The following is a 12475-nucleotide window of genomic DNA, read 5'->3' on the forward strand; positions in this document are numbered from 1 at the left end:
AAAAATCAGAGCTTGTTGTGATGTCAAACACTCTAAGCCTTGGCGTTTGGCAAGGAGTGGCAGAAAGTCTGAGGCTTCAGGACACCAGCCCAGGGTTCCATGGTGAGTTCCAGGATAGCCTAAAGTGCACAGCCAGGCACTGTCTTAGAGAAAAACCATACCACTACCACAATAGCAACAAAGACAAAGGCGAGAGAGAGAGAGAGAGAGAGAGAGAGAGAGAGAGAGAGAGAGAGAGAGAGAGAGAGAGAGATGTGAGCATGGTGCTTGCTACCATCCCTGATGAGTTGGTGGGTAGGGAGTGTCAACTCCAGCAAGCTGTCTTCTGACTTCCACCCAGGCACATGTACACACACACACACACACACACACACACACACACACACACACACACGTGCGCGCAAACACAATTAGTAAAGCAATGTAATATAGTGGTTAGCAAAACAAAGGAATGGAATTCTATATATCTCAGCCTTCCTAACGCTACGACCCTTTAATAGAGTTCCTCATGCTGTGATGATCCTCAACCATAAGGTCATTTCATTGCTACTTCATAACGTAATTTTGGTACTGTTATGAATTGTAATTAAGTGTCTAATATGCAGGATATCTAATATATGACCCTAAAGGAGTTTCCACCCACAGGTTGAGAATCACTAATCTACATTAAAATTAAAGTGCTGACCCAACTTATTTTAGTTTGCTCATTATCTCTGCATTCACATGATCAACTTAGAATTCTTAGAGCTAGTCTTGTTATCAATGCCATCATCACTGAGCATGTCCCTTCTCACGTGTATCAAAATTCACATTGAACAGTAGGTTATGAGTTGTGAGTGAGGATTTACTTTTGCAACCGTTTCTTTTGTGTCTTTGTGTATCAACCAAGTCAACACACACACACACACACACACACACACACACACACACACAGGAACTATAGAACAATACCCTTGAGCATAGAGTGGTCTTGGATCTCAGAGGAGCTAAGACATCTTGCCTAGCAAGGTGCTGTTGGAAGGTCCCAGATGTAGACAAGACAAGATTGGCTTGGCCAGGCCATTTCCTGTTGCCTCAGACAATGCATGAGAACTTTCTGGCATAGTGAGCACTCTTACCAAGTGACTGTCTTGCCACCTCAGTATCAACATATTAGGATGTACAATATAAATGATCTTATTGTAGATTGTCCATCAGGTCTGACTTCACCTCCATTTCACCGTAGGCTGGTGTACTGCTGTTAGTGGGGACTAAGTCAGCAGAGAAGCACCTGGTTGGTGGCAAACAATACAATATTGAGTAGGGACTGGTTATTCAACCACCTCTCAGTCAAAGCCTGTGACATCTGGTTCTCCTACTCTTAAAAGTTAAAGTTGAGGAAAATAGAAGACATTATTTCCGATATATCCCTTGACAATTTAAAATTACATTTATATGTCCTATGTATGTATATGGGTGCACACACCGGAGCATTTGTGGCCTAGCCTGAGAAGCTGAGAAACCCCAGGACTAAGGATTCTCATGGTGGAGGAGAACTGACTTCTGAACCTGTAATTCCTGTCCTGACTTCTGTCCTCCAAGCTCCACAGGTGTCTTCCTGGGGTTTAAATTCAGGCAATCAGGCTTGAGGGCAAGACTGCTTCCTGCTAAGCCATTTTGTTGGCCCTTCCATATGTCCCTCATTACCTGCTGTATTAAAATGGCTAAGCCTCCTAGGCAATTGTGGGCAATTTTCACTCCTTGCAACGTTTGTACCTGAGGCGGCTAACTGCTTTCAGAAAGGAAGCTAAATGGGGGCTGCTAGAAGCTTTTCTCAGCCCCCAGATGGCAGTGCTGCCGAGATAAGGGTAGAAAGAGGGAGCTTTTTGTAAGGTGTTTGGAAGGACTGTTGGGAGTGAACACCTCTCTTCCAAAAGAATTGCATTCAAACATCTGCCTTCCTGCTCCACCCCCTCAGAGTGCGTACAAGCCTCAGGGTTACCCGGATCCTGATTCAAAGGTCGCCATTCAGTGACCTTCAGACCTCTGATTGATTTGGGAGCCTCCAGCCCTCTGGCCCACTCGCCTCTCCTGGGACATCCTGGGCAGCCACTCCAGACTCAGGGACGCCAGGAGCCTCTTTTCCTTAATCCCTCCAGCTGCCAGCGGGAGGCCCCAGCAAGGGCCAGGAAGAAGGCTCATTTCCCTGACCCCAGCAGAAGGGGAGGGGGAGCGGAGTCCTTGGGCCTGCCACCCAAGAACTATATTTCTATACCAAGAGGGTTTAGGGAATGCTGCTGTCTGGCTAGGGAAGAAAAGAAAAATAAATTTCAATACTGTTAAAGGAAAAAAAAAACACACTGAATTGTTAGAGACGGACTGTGTAAGAAAAATTTTATTGAGGACTGTCTCGATAGATATAAGGACCTTGACAGTGTTTTTTCGTCTTCATCTTCTTAAATTACATTAGGTTATTTATTTTGCAGGAAGGGGGATGTGCACTTGTGGAGATCAAAAGACAACTTGCAGGAGTCAGCCCTCTCCTTCCCGTGACGGAAAGAATGCCCAGTATCAGGGACCAAATTCAAGTCATCATGCTTGGCCACCATCACCCTTACCCAGCTGAGCCATGTCACCAGCCTTGGGTTTTCCTATGAAGATTAAGGGGTGAAGATACAGTCTAATTCCAAACACAGTGTGGGCAAGCTGTTGTCTATCGGCAAGAATCAGGATCAGGTCCATGGGAAGGAAAGGTTCCCATGGAAACATAAGGATGAGCTGAATTCTCTCCACTCTGACCCAGCAGTCTTGCTGGACACAGGGCAGGGAGTTGAGACGTCACTGGGTAGGATAAGGAAGGTGATCAGATATGTCAGGTGTGGGGGTAGTAGGTTCTTGCTAATAAAAGATTTTGCACGGAAGTCCATGGACCAGCCCAGAGGTTTCTGGAACTCCATGAAAGTGTGATAAAACCTGGAATGTTTGGCAATATCCTGCAAAGGGAAGGTGTGGACCCTGGTCATATTTTTATATTCATGTACATATTGATAGCTGAGGGTGTGGGTTCTGCTCCCATGCTCTTCTGGAGAAGTGAGTCTCAAAAACGTGCCTCCTGCAGCAGCAGAAAGGTGGAAATAAAGCCAAGCCCTACCGCTCCTCCCGCCGATGGCCCTCAGCATTCCTTAAAGGCGTTGGGTTCATGCTACCTCTGACAGTCCCATCTCAGGAAGAAAGAACACAAAAACTCCTTAGTCCCTGCTCCACTGCAAAACTCCCTGCAGGCATCAACAGTGTCAGCTCATCCCTTGAGTGCCATATTATGGGATGGCAGGTGACTCCTCTCCTGAAAACCTCATCCCTCCCTTCCTGCTGTTCAATGGCAGAATCCTGAGGCACACGGCCCAGGTATGGTCAGGTGTAAACTCTAAATCTAACCTTGTTACACACTAGCAGTGGAGTTCTCAGTCACTGAACAAATGCTCTGCAGGCCTGTGGTCAGGCACGGCTTATACGCAGGGATCAGGGAAGACACAGAGTCATGCCCCTGCCTCCTGGGGGTGGGTGGTCATGTAGTCCCAGCACTCTGGGGACTGAGTTAAGAGGACTGTGAGTTCCAGGCCAGCATGGGTGACTTGGTGAGACCCTATCCCAGTGCCCACACATCACCATAGAAGAGTCAGGCTCTTTACCCGGAAGTGATAGAGTAAGGAACCAGATACTGGCAATCAAGGCAAGGAAATTTAAAAAGTGAATAGGGATCTGAGGCTGGAGCACAGTTGGTAGAGCACTCACCTAGCATGCACAAGGCCCTGGGTTCAATCCTCAGTACTGCAAAAAAAATAAAATTAAAAAGAAAATGAATGGAGTTAGGTGATACCATGCTCACACACGTGCCAATGAAAACATATAGAAGACGTGGGAAAACAGACAATATAGACAAACAGAATCAGGTCAATCTTAAAACTTCTATGACCAGAGGATGGGATGATTGACAGACTGCAAAGGCAGTTTAGGGGAGCAGTGAGATTAGGTTCTGCTTACATGATGGAAGGAGAGAAACACATCCCAAAGGTGTCCTCCACACGGGTTCCACGGCAAGCTCCAGTGTGTGCCATACACATACACACATACATGATGAATGAAATAAACAGCATTCTAAATTGGCAATCTATAAAATGAGGGGCAGTACCTCATAAAGCACTGCAGTTTAAATATATAAGGAAACTCCAAGAACTCAACAATTTGAAGGTGAAAAGTCTTGTGGAAGAAGAGACGGCTTGGCAGTGAAGACACTGACTTCTCTTCCAGAGGACTGGAGATCGGTCCCCAGCACCCAAGTGGTGGTTTACAACCACCAGCAACCCTGGTTCTAGGGCACCTATCACCCTCTTCCGTTCTCCATGGGCACCAGGCACATATGTGGTACACAGACACAGATGCAACCAGAACACTCACAATAAATCTTTAAAAACAGGGGCTGGGGATTTAGCTCAGTGGTAGAGCGCTTACCTAGGAAGCGCAAGGCCCTGGGTTCGGTCCCCAGCTCCGAAAAAAAGAGCCAAAAAAAAAAAAATCTTTAAAAACAACCTGGTTTTATTTCTCAAAAACGGAAAAGAGATTCAATTACTGTTTCTCCAAAGATATAGAATGGCCAACAAAACCATGCAAAGGCATCTGACGCCATTAATCCTTACAAAATTGCAATCTGAGACAACCATGCAGTATCGCCAATGGGTGAGGATGGCTGCAGGGCCAGTGAGATGGGTCAGATGGTACAGGAGCTTGCTACCAAGCCTGAGGACCTAAGTTCAATCCCTGGGACGTACATGGTAGAAGGGAAGAAGCAACTCCTGAAAGTTGTCCTCTCATTTCTATACGTGGGCCAAGACACACATGTAGCCACACACACACACACACACACACACACACACACACACACACACACACACAATAATAAATAAATGAGTTAAAAGAAAAGAAGCAGAAGAGGAGGAGGAAGAGGAAAGAGAGGAAGAAGAGGAGGAGGAAGAAGAAGAGGAGGAGGAGGAAAATGAAGAGGAGGAGGAGGAAGATGAGGAGGAGGAGGAAGAGGAAGAGGAAGAGGAAGAGGAGGAGGAAGAGGAGGAGGAGGAAGAGGAAGAGGTGGCAGCTGCTAGAGGAACACCTGGAACTACCATCCTTATTTCTACATCCACAGATTTGACTGCCAAAAACAACTGGAACCACATAGCATTTGTCATTTTGGTGTCTGCTCCTTTCCTACCTAGCTTAATGTCCTAGACTTTTACACATAGAGCATGTATCAGAATTTTCTCCCTTTTTGTGACTGAATAGTCTCCCACTATTCAGTCATGGCATGCCACATTTCGTTTATTTGTTCATGTATTGATAAACACTTGGGTCTCTTCTGCCCCTAGATTGGCATACACAATGTTTGTATGAATGCAAGCATGAGAACATTTTCAAGATCTGGATTTCATTTTTTTGGGGTCTATGTCCAGAGTGGAACTGCTGGATATGCACAACCAAGAACTTGTTTTTGCAAATGGCTATTGCCCAAGCATAGTGCCTGGAATTCTGGAAACTTTGAACTCTGCTTACAAACCAGTCCTTGGAAGATTCCTCTGCTAAGACTCTGTGCAGACTGTCTCCTTCAAGATACAATCTCTGTGTCTGTATATAGGGGCAGGAGAGCTGAGGGTGCCCTTGTGTGTATATGTACATAGAAGCCAAAGGGCAAACTCAGATGTTATTCTCAGTCACTATTCACCTTAAAAGGTAAGAGAGAACAAAACACAGGGTCTCTCACTGGCCTGGAACTCAACAAATAGGTTAGGTTACCTAGCCAAAGATCCCTACTGCTCCATTTCACCAGCACTGGGGTTACAAGTGTGCAGTACCCGCCTTGGCTTTTGTTGGTCTGTTTGTTTGTTTGTTATTAACATGTTACTGGGGATTGAACTCATGCTCTCATGATTCTGAAGCAAGCACTTTGATTGAGACAGGAACTCTTACGATATCCACTCCATCAGGGCTTAGGAAGATGAAATAAACTGATGTCAGGGAACCGGAAACAGGGGAGGTTGATGGCCTACTAGATGGTCAGGCGAATGCTGAGGTCTTCAGCCTAATGGGCACTGGCCAGTTTCGAGCGAGGAGGTGATGCCCTCCAATTTTCCTCTTGAGAAGATCCCTGTGGCTGCAAATGCTGAGTTGATCAGAGGCCACGTGGGTCGGGGAGTGAGGGAGACACGGGGTGACCAGGAACACAGGTACAGCCATGGAGATATGGAGATGAAGGGGCATGGGAGAGACCTGTACAGGAAACAGCTGAGTTACTGTGTAGGACGTAGGGCTGATGGCAGGATGGGAAGGTGCGACATGAAACACCGTCTTCTGGACATGGCATGCAATCATGGACACACAGCAGATGTGGCTACCTGCACAAACAAAAAAGCAAAGTCATGAAAGTTGGAGGGGACTTGGAAAGAAAAAGAAGAGGAGGAGGAGGAAGAGGAGAAAAGGAGAAAGAGGAAAAAGGTACAGGAAAAGGAAGATGAGGAGGAGGAAGAGGAGGGAGAGGAGGAGGAAGAGGAGGAAAAGAGGAAGAGTGGGAGGAGGAGAAGAGGAAGAGGGAGGAGGAGGAAGAAGAGGGGGAGAGGAGAAAGGTGTAGAAAGAGGAAGAGGAGAAGAAAGGAGAAGGAAGAGGAAGTAGAGGAGGGGATAGAGGAGGGTGTCATTAGGGGTGGGAGAGACATAAGAGAAGATAATGGGTGACATGGGATTGTCAAAAATGTAAAGACTTGGGACTGGCAAGATGACTCGTCCATTCAAGTGCTTGCCATTGAAAGTATGAGGACTACAGTTGGGATCCTCAGAAACCCATGTGAACGCTGGGTGGCCCAGGGAGCCTGCCTGTAATTCCAGCCTCCGAAGGTGGAGGGAGACTGGGAACCCCAGAGCAAGCTGGCTAGAAAGTCTAGCTATACAAGTGAGTTCTGGCTTTGATTAAGAGACTCTGTCTAAACTCAGGCCTCCGTGCATGTCTGTGTATGTGCACTCACACATATGCAAACATGTGCGCATACACACACATGCACACCACACACACATGAAAAAAAGGTTAAAATTGTATGAACAAAAACATAGATTTCTGATGGAATTATTAGAGCCTCCCCATTTCCCACCTCTTGTACCCAGTGGCTGACTGACAGCCTTTGCTGCTGGAGCAAACGGAGACCATGTTTAGATGGAAATAGTTGGCAGTGGCTGGGCAAGTTTATCCCAGAGCTAGAGGAGGGTGAGGCGAGTTTTCTCCATGTGCTGAGCCAGCAGATGTGTCCTTGGATCTGATGACAGCTATGGGGGTGGAGAGAGCTAGAGGCAGAGCTGAGGTAACCCAGCCCAGACTTAAGCTTCCACAGTTGCTCTGGCTTTAGGCGCCTACATCATCTGGGGTGTCCTACCCCACCCCCTCCAGTCCTCTCTTTTAAAGAATTTTCTTTAAAGTCTTTTCACAATAAAAGGAGCGTGTGCTCTTTGTAGCTGTGTTGGAAATCACGGAGGGAGGGGGCAGGTATCAAAGAAGAAAGAAAGAAAAAAGAAGTATCCACAAGCAGGTAAACTGGGGCTTTTCATTCATTCTTTCCCATGAAGATCTATTCATAAAAAATGAAAATTCAAGGATACTATGTTTTTCACCAGTTCTCAAGTGAATGACTGGAAACACGGAGAATTTTGTTTTAACTATAGGGTCACAGAAAGGAAGTACAAATCACACTATCTTAATGCAGTTTTCGTATTCCATATGTTTTTACTGTTCCCATCCTCCAACCCCATAAGTTACCTTACCAGCATGGCTTCTACTCTGATCAGACATTATTTAGAGACACCATCTCTAGAATTGCATATCATAGATATTAAAACATATTTACTGGTCAACTATTATTAAATATTTAGCCAGGATATTGTCATTGCTATTGTTTTTGTTTGATTTGGCTTGGTTTTTTGAGTCAGGGTTTTTTTCTGTAGCCTTGGCTGTCCTGGAACTTGCTATTTAGACTTGGCTGACCTAGAGAAATCCTCCTGCCTCTGCCTCCTGAGTGCTGGGATTAAAGGCATGTGCCACCACAGCTCAGCTACTTAGCCTATTGTTTTTGTTCAATGTAAAGAGAACTGGAGGGGTTGGGGATTTAGCTCAGTGGTAGAGCGCTTGCCTAGCAAGCGCAAGGCCCTGGGTTCGGTCCCCAGCTCCAAAAAAAAAAAAAAAAAAAAAAAAAAAAAAAAAAAAAAAGAGAGAGAACTGGAGAATCCTTTTTCCATTTATAACATTTTATTATATTATTTATTTCTTATGAAGGGGCACAGTGCATATATGGAGTTCAAAAGACAACTTTTGGGAGTCAATTCCTTCATTCTGCCCACCACATATGTCCTGGGGATTGGATTCAGGTCCTCAGGCTTGGCAGCAAATGCTGAGCTACTCACTGGCCCTTGAATGAAAATATTTTTATAAAATTGTTTTGTGGTGTTTTGTTTCCTTTCTCATGGACAATCACTAAGATAGAAAATATTTAATCAATGGGAATGAATAGTTGAAGATTTTTTAAAAAGATTAAGATAATCACCTCTATCATCAGACAATATGCAGACAACTATTTTTATATATGTATGTGTGCACGCACACACGTATTTGTATGTATGTGTGTCCACATGTGTGTGTAGAGACAGAGGTCAGCCTGGGATAAGATTTCTCAGGGGCCATGCATCTCACTTTGCTTTTTTAAGACAGGGTTTCCTCACATTTACCTGGAACTCACTAGTCTGGCTAGGGTGGCTGACCAGGGAGCCCCTGGGAGTCTGCTGTTTCCATGAACTCAGAACTGATGTTATGAGCTTCCACCACTGTCCTGTCCCTCATCTTTATGTGATATTGGGGATTAAACTCGGGTCCACATGCTTCCAAGGTAAGCATTTTACCCACTGAATAGTTATCCAAGCCTGGGTGACTATTGGTTTTGTTTGTTTGTTTTCTTTGGGGGGGTGTTTGTTTTTTTTTAAACAAACACGTCTTGCTTATTTATTTATATTCTAGCTTAGTTTGGTTTCTATTGTGATAAGGGCACAGCCAGGGACTGAGTTTATCTCAGTTTATAGATTAGAGTTCAATTAGAAGAGAAGGCAAGGGAGGAACACAAGGCCAGAAAACCCTTGAGTCAGGAACTGAATCAGAAGTCACGAAGGAACACAGCTCCTGTGTTTGCTCCTGTGCCTGCTTTGTTATTTAACCAAGGGTCATCTGCCCAGGGATGGCACCATTTACAGTGGGCTGGGCCCTTCTGCATCAAACATCAAATCAAGAAAATGCCTTCACAGACTTGCCTACAAGCCAATCTGATGTGACATTCTCTCAACTGGTGTTCTTCTTCCTCAAGGATGACTTACTCAAAGATGACTCTAGCTTCTGTCGAGTAGACAAACAAACGGAAGCCATACTGACCTGTACAGTTTATTTGTGTATCTTAGAAACAGGTTCTCATGCAACCCAGACTGGTCTTGAGTTTTCTACACATAGGTGAGGATAACTTGAACGTCTGATCCTCCTGCCTTAGCCCCCTTAGTTCTAGGATCACAGGGGCACACTATACACCAGCTTTGTGCAGTGCTTCAGGCTGAACCCAGGGCCTTGTGCATGCTGGGTAAGAACTCTGCCAAACTCAGCCCTGGGATAACTCTTTCAAGGCTTAAAATTATTTTTGCTCTGTCTGTCTGTCTATCTATCTATTTATCTATCTATCTATCTATCTATCTATCTATCTATCTATCTATTGCCTATCTATCTATTATCTATCATCTATCTCTCTAATCCATCATCATCTATCAATCTATTATCTATTCATCTGTTATCTATTTATCTCCCATCTATCCATCCTGTCATCTATCTACCACTTATCATCTTTGTATCTATAATTTAACATCCAGCGATTATCTTGCCAGCTATTTATCAATCTACCATCCATCTATCTCTTCATCACCTACTAGTCACCATCAATCTATATATCTATCACTGCGTAGCTATCACCTATTATCTAGCTATTAATATTCCGGACCTTATCTTATTAGAAACTGTATGATGTTAGAAATTGTAATATCAAAAAGAGTTTGCTGTCATGGATAGCCCCTGTCCTAAGGGTCCCCTCCCAATTTATATATTTCTTTCCCCCACACCTGACTTTATCCCTCTTTATCTAATTTAGATTCCGTGGTCCATTCTGACAATCATTCTCCCTTGATGGCTAACACATTAATCATAAAGTATGTGTCTTAGAAAAGTCCAAGCCCTGTGGTGGTGATACAAGTCTTTAACTCCAGCACGTGGGAGGCCGACATCAGTGGATCTCTGTGAGTTTGAGGTAAGCATGGTCTACCGAGATAGCTCCAGGACAGCCAAGGCTACACAAAGAAACCCTGTTTCTGGGTTTGGGGTGCAGGATGAGGGGTGGGGGGTGGCGGGTGGGAAGGTCATAGCCAGGCACAACGGCACGTAATTTTACATAGCAAGTTCTAGGGCAGCCAGGGCTACATAATGAGACTCTTTCTCAGAAAATTTTTTTAATGTTAATTTATCATTTCACAGTTCCATGGAAGGCCAGGAAAGCTCCAGGACTGGATTCTCTTTTACAGGCCTGGGAAGAAGAATCAACAGGTCTATCTCTTTGCCATTTCTGACTTCGGGAGTGACCCACCTCAGTGATCCTCACCTCCTATTGAAGAAGGGACTGCAGTGAGGAACCCAGACTTCCTGCCAACATCAGCATCTAATTACTAGCTCTATGGTGAGCGATCTGGGATGTGGCTCTTCCCACCATACTCAAGACTATAGGCAAAAGCCGGAGGAGGGGGAGGCTAAACTCTTTACAGACCTAAGGAACTCTGATCCAAAATTATCTAGCCAGATCATTACTGACTTCCTGAACTACAAAAGTGACATGAATGCCAAGTGTAGTGGCACTTGCCTTTAAACCCAGCCTTCAAGAGGCAGAGGCAGGTGGATCTCTGGGAGTTCAAGGCCAGCCAGGTCTATATATCCTATTCTAGACCAACCAAGGATGCAGAGTGAGATCCTGCTTCAAAAAAGAATTATTGGTGTGTGTGTGTGTGTGTGTGTGTGTGTATACATTTAAAAGACATATGTAAGAACTAATAAAAATTGTGTTTAAGAGGAAGTGGCAGGAGGTAATAGGGCTAATTATTTTAAGCCACTAGGGTTTTGTTGTCATTATTGTTTCTTACATTTCAAAATTGTTTTATTATTTTTAATATTTGTGTGTGTGTAGGGGGTTGATTGTATGAATACAGGTGCATGAAGAGGTTCGAGCCCACTGACGTTGAAATTACACGGGGTTGTGAGACACTGATATGGTTGTTAGGAACTGAACTCAGATCTTTTAGAGGAACAGAACACTCTCTTAACTACGGAACCATTTCTGTGTGTGCGCACGCGCATGCACATACATGCCTGAGGAGTTGGATACTGGACTGAGGAGTTGGATACCCTAGCAACTGGAGTTACAGATGGTTATGAACTACACAGTGTGGGTGCTAGGAACTAGACCTAGGTACTCTGCAAGAAAACTATGTGCCTTTAGCCACTGAGTGATCGCTTCAGCCCCAGGGATTTTCTGGGTTTGGTCCACTGAGATGGGAAGTCACATCCTGAATGTGGAAGGCACCGTTGCCTGGGCTGTGTCTGGGATGAATGAAAAAGGGGGAGTAAGCTGAGCACAGACAAGTACAGGATAATTCATGCTCTCTGCTCTTGACTGGAGATATGAAGTGATGCTTCACATTCCTACCTCCTCGCCCTCCCAAAATGATGGGCTGTGACCTGTTAGTTTTTCAAGAAGACAAGTTCTCACTATGTAGCTTTGGCTGTCCTGGAACTCACTGCGTACACCAGGCTGGCCTCAAACTCACAGAGATCTACCTGCCTCTGCCTCTCAAGTGCTGAGATTAAAGGTGTGCACCACTGTCCTTGGCTTAGACTGTAACTGAAACTGTGAATCAAATAAACCGCTTCTCCTTTAAGTTACTCTTGTTAGTGTACTTTATCACGCAATGGGAAAGGAAACCAAGACAACATTCATGATCAGTCATCTCTCTATAGCCACTGGCTGGGTACCAAGCCATTCATACATAAAAGCCCTTTTCAGGGAACTTTTATCTCCAAACCTTCACATAGTGCATTTACGTTGTCGGAGCATGGTGAGATGACTAATCGCTTGCCAAATTCATACACTGAATTCCTCATCCACTCAGAATGTGACTATAGTTAGAACTAGGGTCTCTTAGAAAAACGGAGTTCAGGGTGAATGCTAAGCTACTATGACTAACATCCTTATAAGAAGAAAAGAGTGTGACTCAGTCACACGCAGAGGAGCATATGATCTGACAAGGGGATAGGCACCTGAAAGTCATGAGAAAACTGCGAAAGAAC

The 12475-nt window shown here is 44.7% G+C and overlaps 1 non-coding gene across 1 annotated transcript; it reads right to left on the reverse strand.

Annotated features, from left to right (window-relative positions):
- Window positions 1-779: 779 nt before the first annotated feature.
- On the reverse strand, window positions 780-913 carry LOC120100463 (small nucleolar RNA SNORA40). Its single transcript, XR_005500203.1, has one exon. It is a non-coding gene; the product is annotated as a small nucleolar RNA SNORA40 (small nucleolar RNA).
- Between the last annotated feature and the right edge of the window lie 11562 nt (window positions 914-12475).

Source organism: Rattus norvegicus, chromosome 1 (genome assembly GCF_036323735.1).
Source record: "Rattus norvegicus strain BN/NHsdMcwi chromosome 1, GRCr8, whole genome shotgun sequence".
In the NCBI taxonomy this organism is placed as follows: domain Eukaryota; kingdom Metazoa; phylum Chordata; class Mammalia; order Rodentia; family Muridae; genus Rattus; species Rattus norvegicus.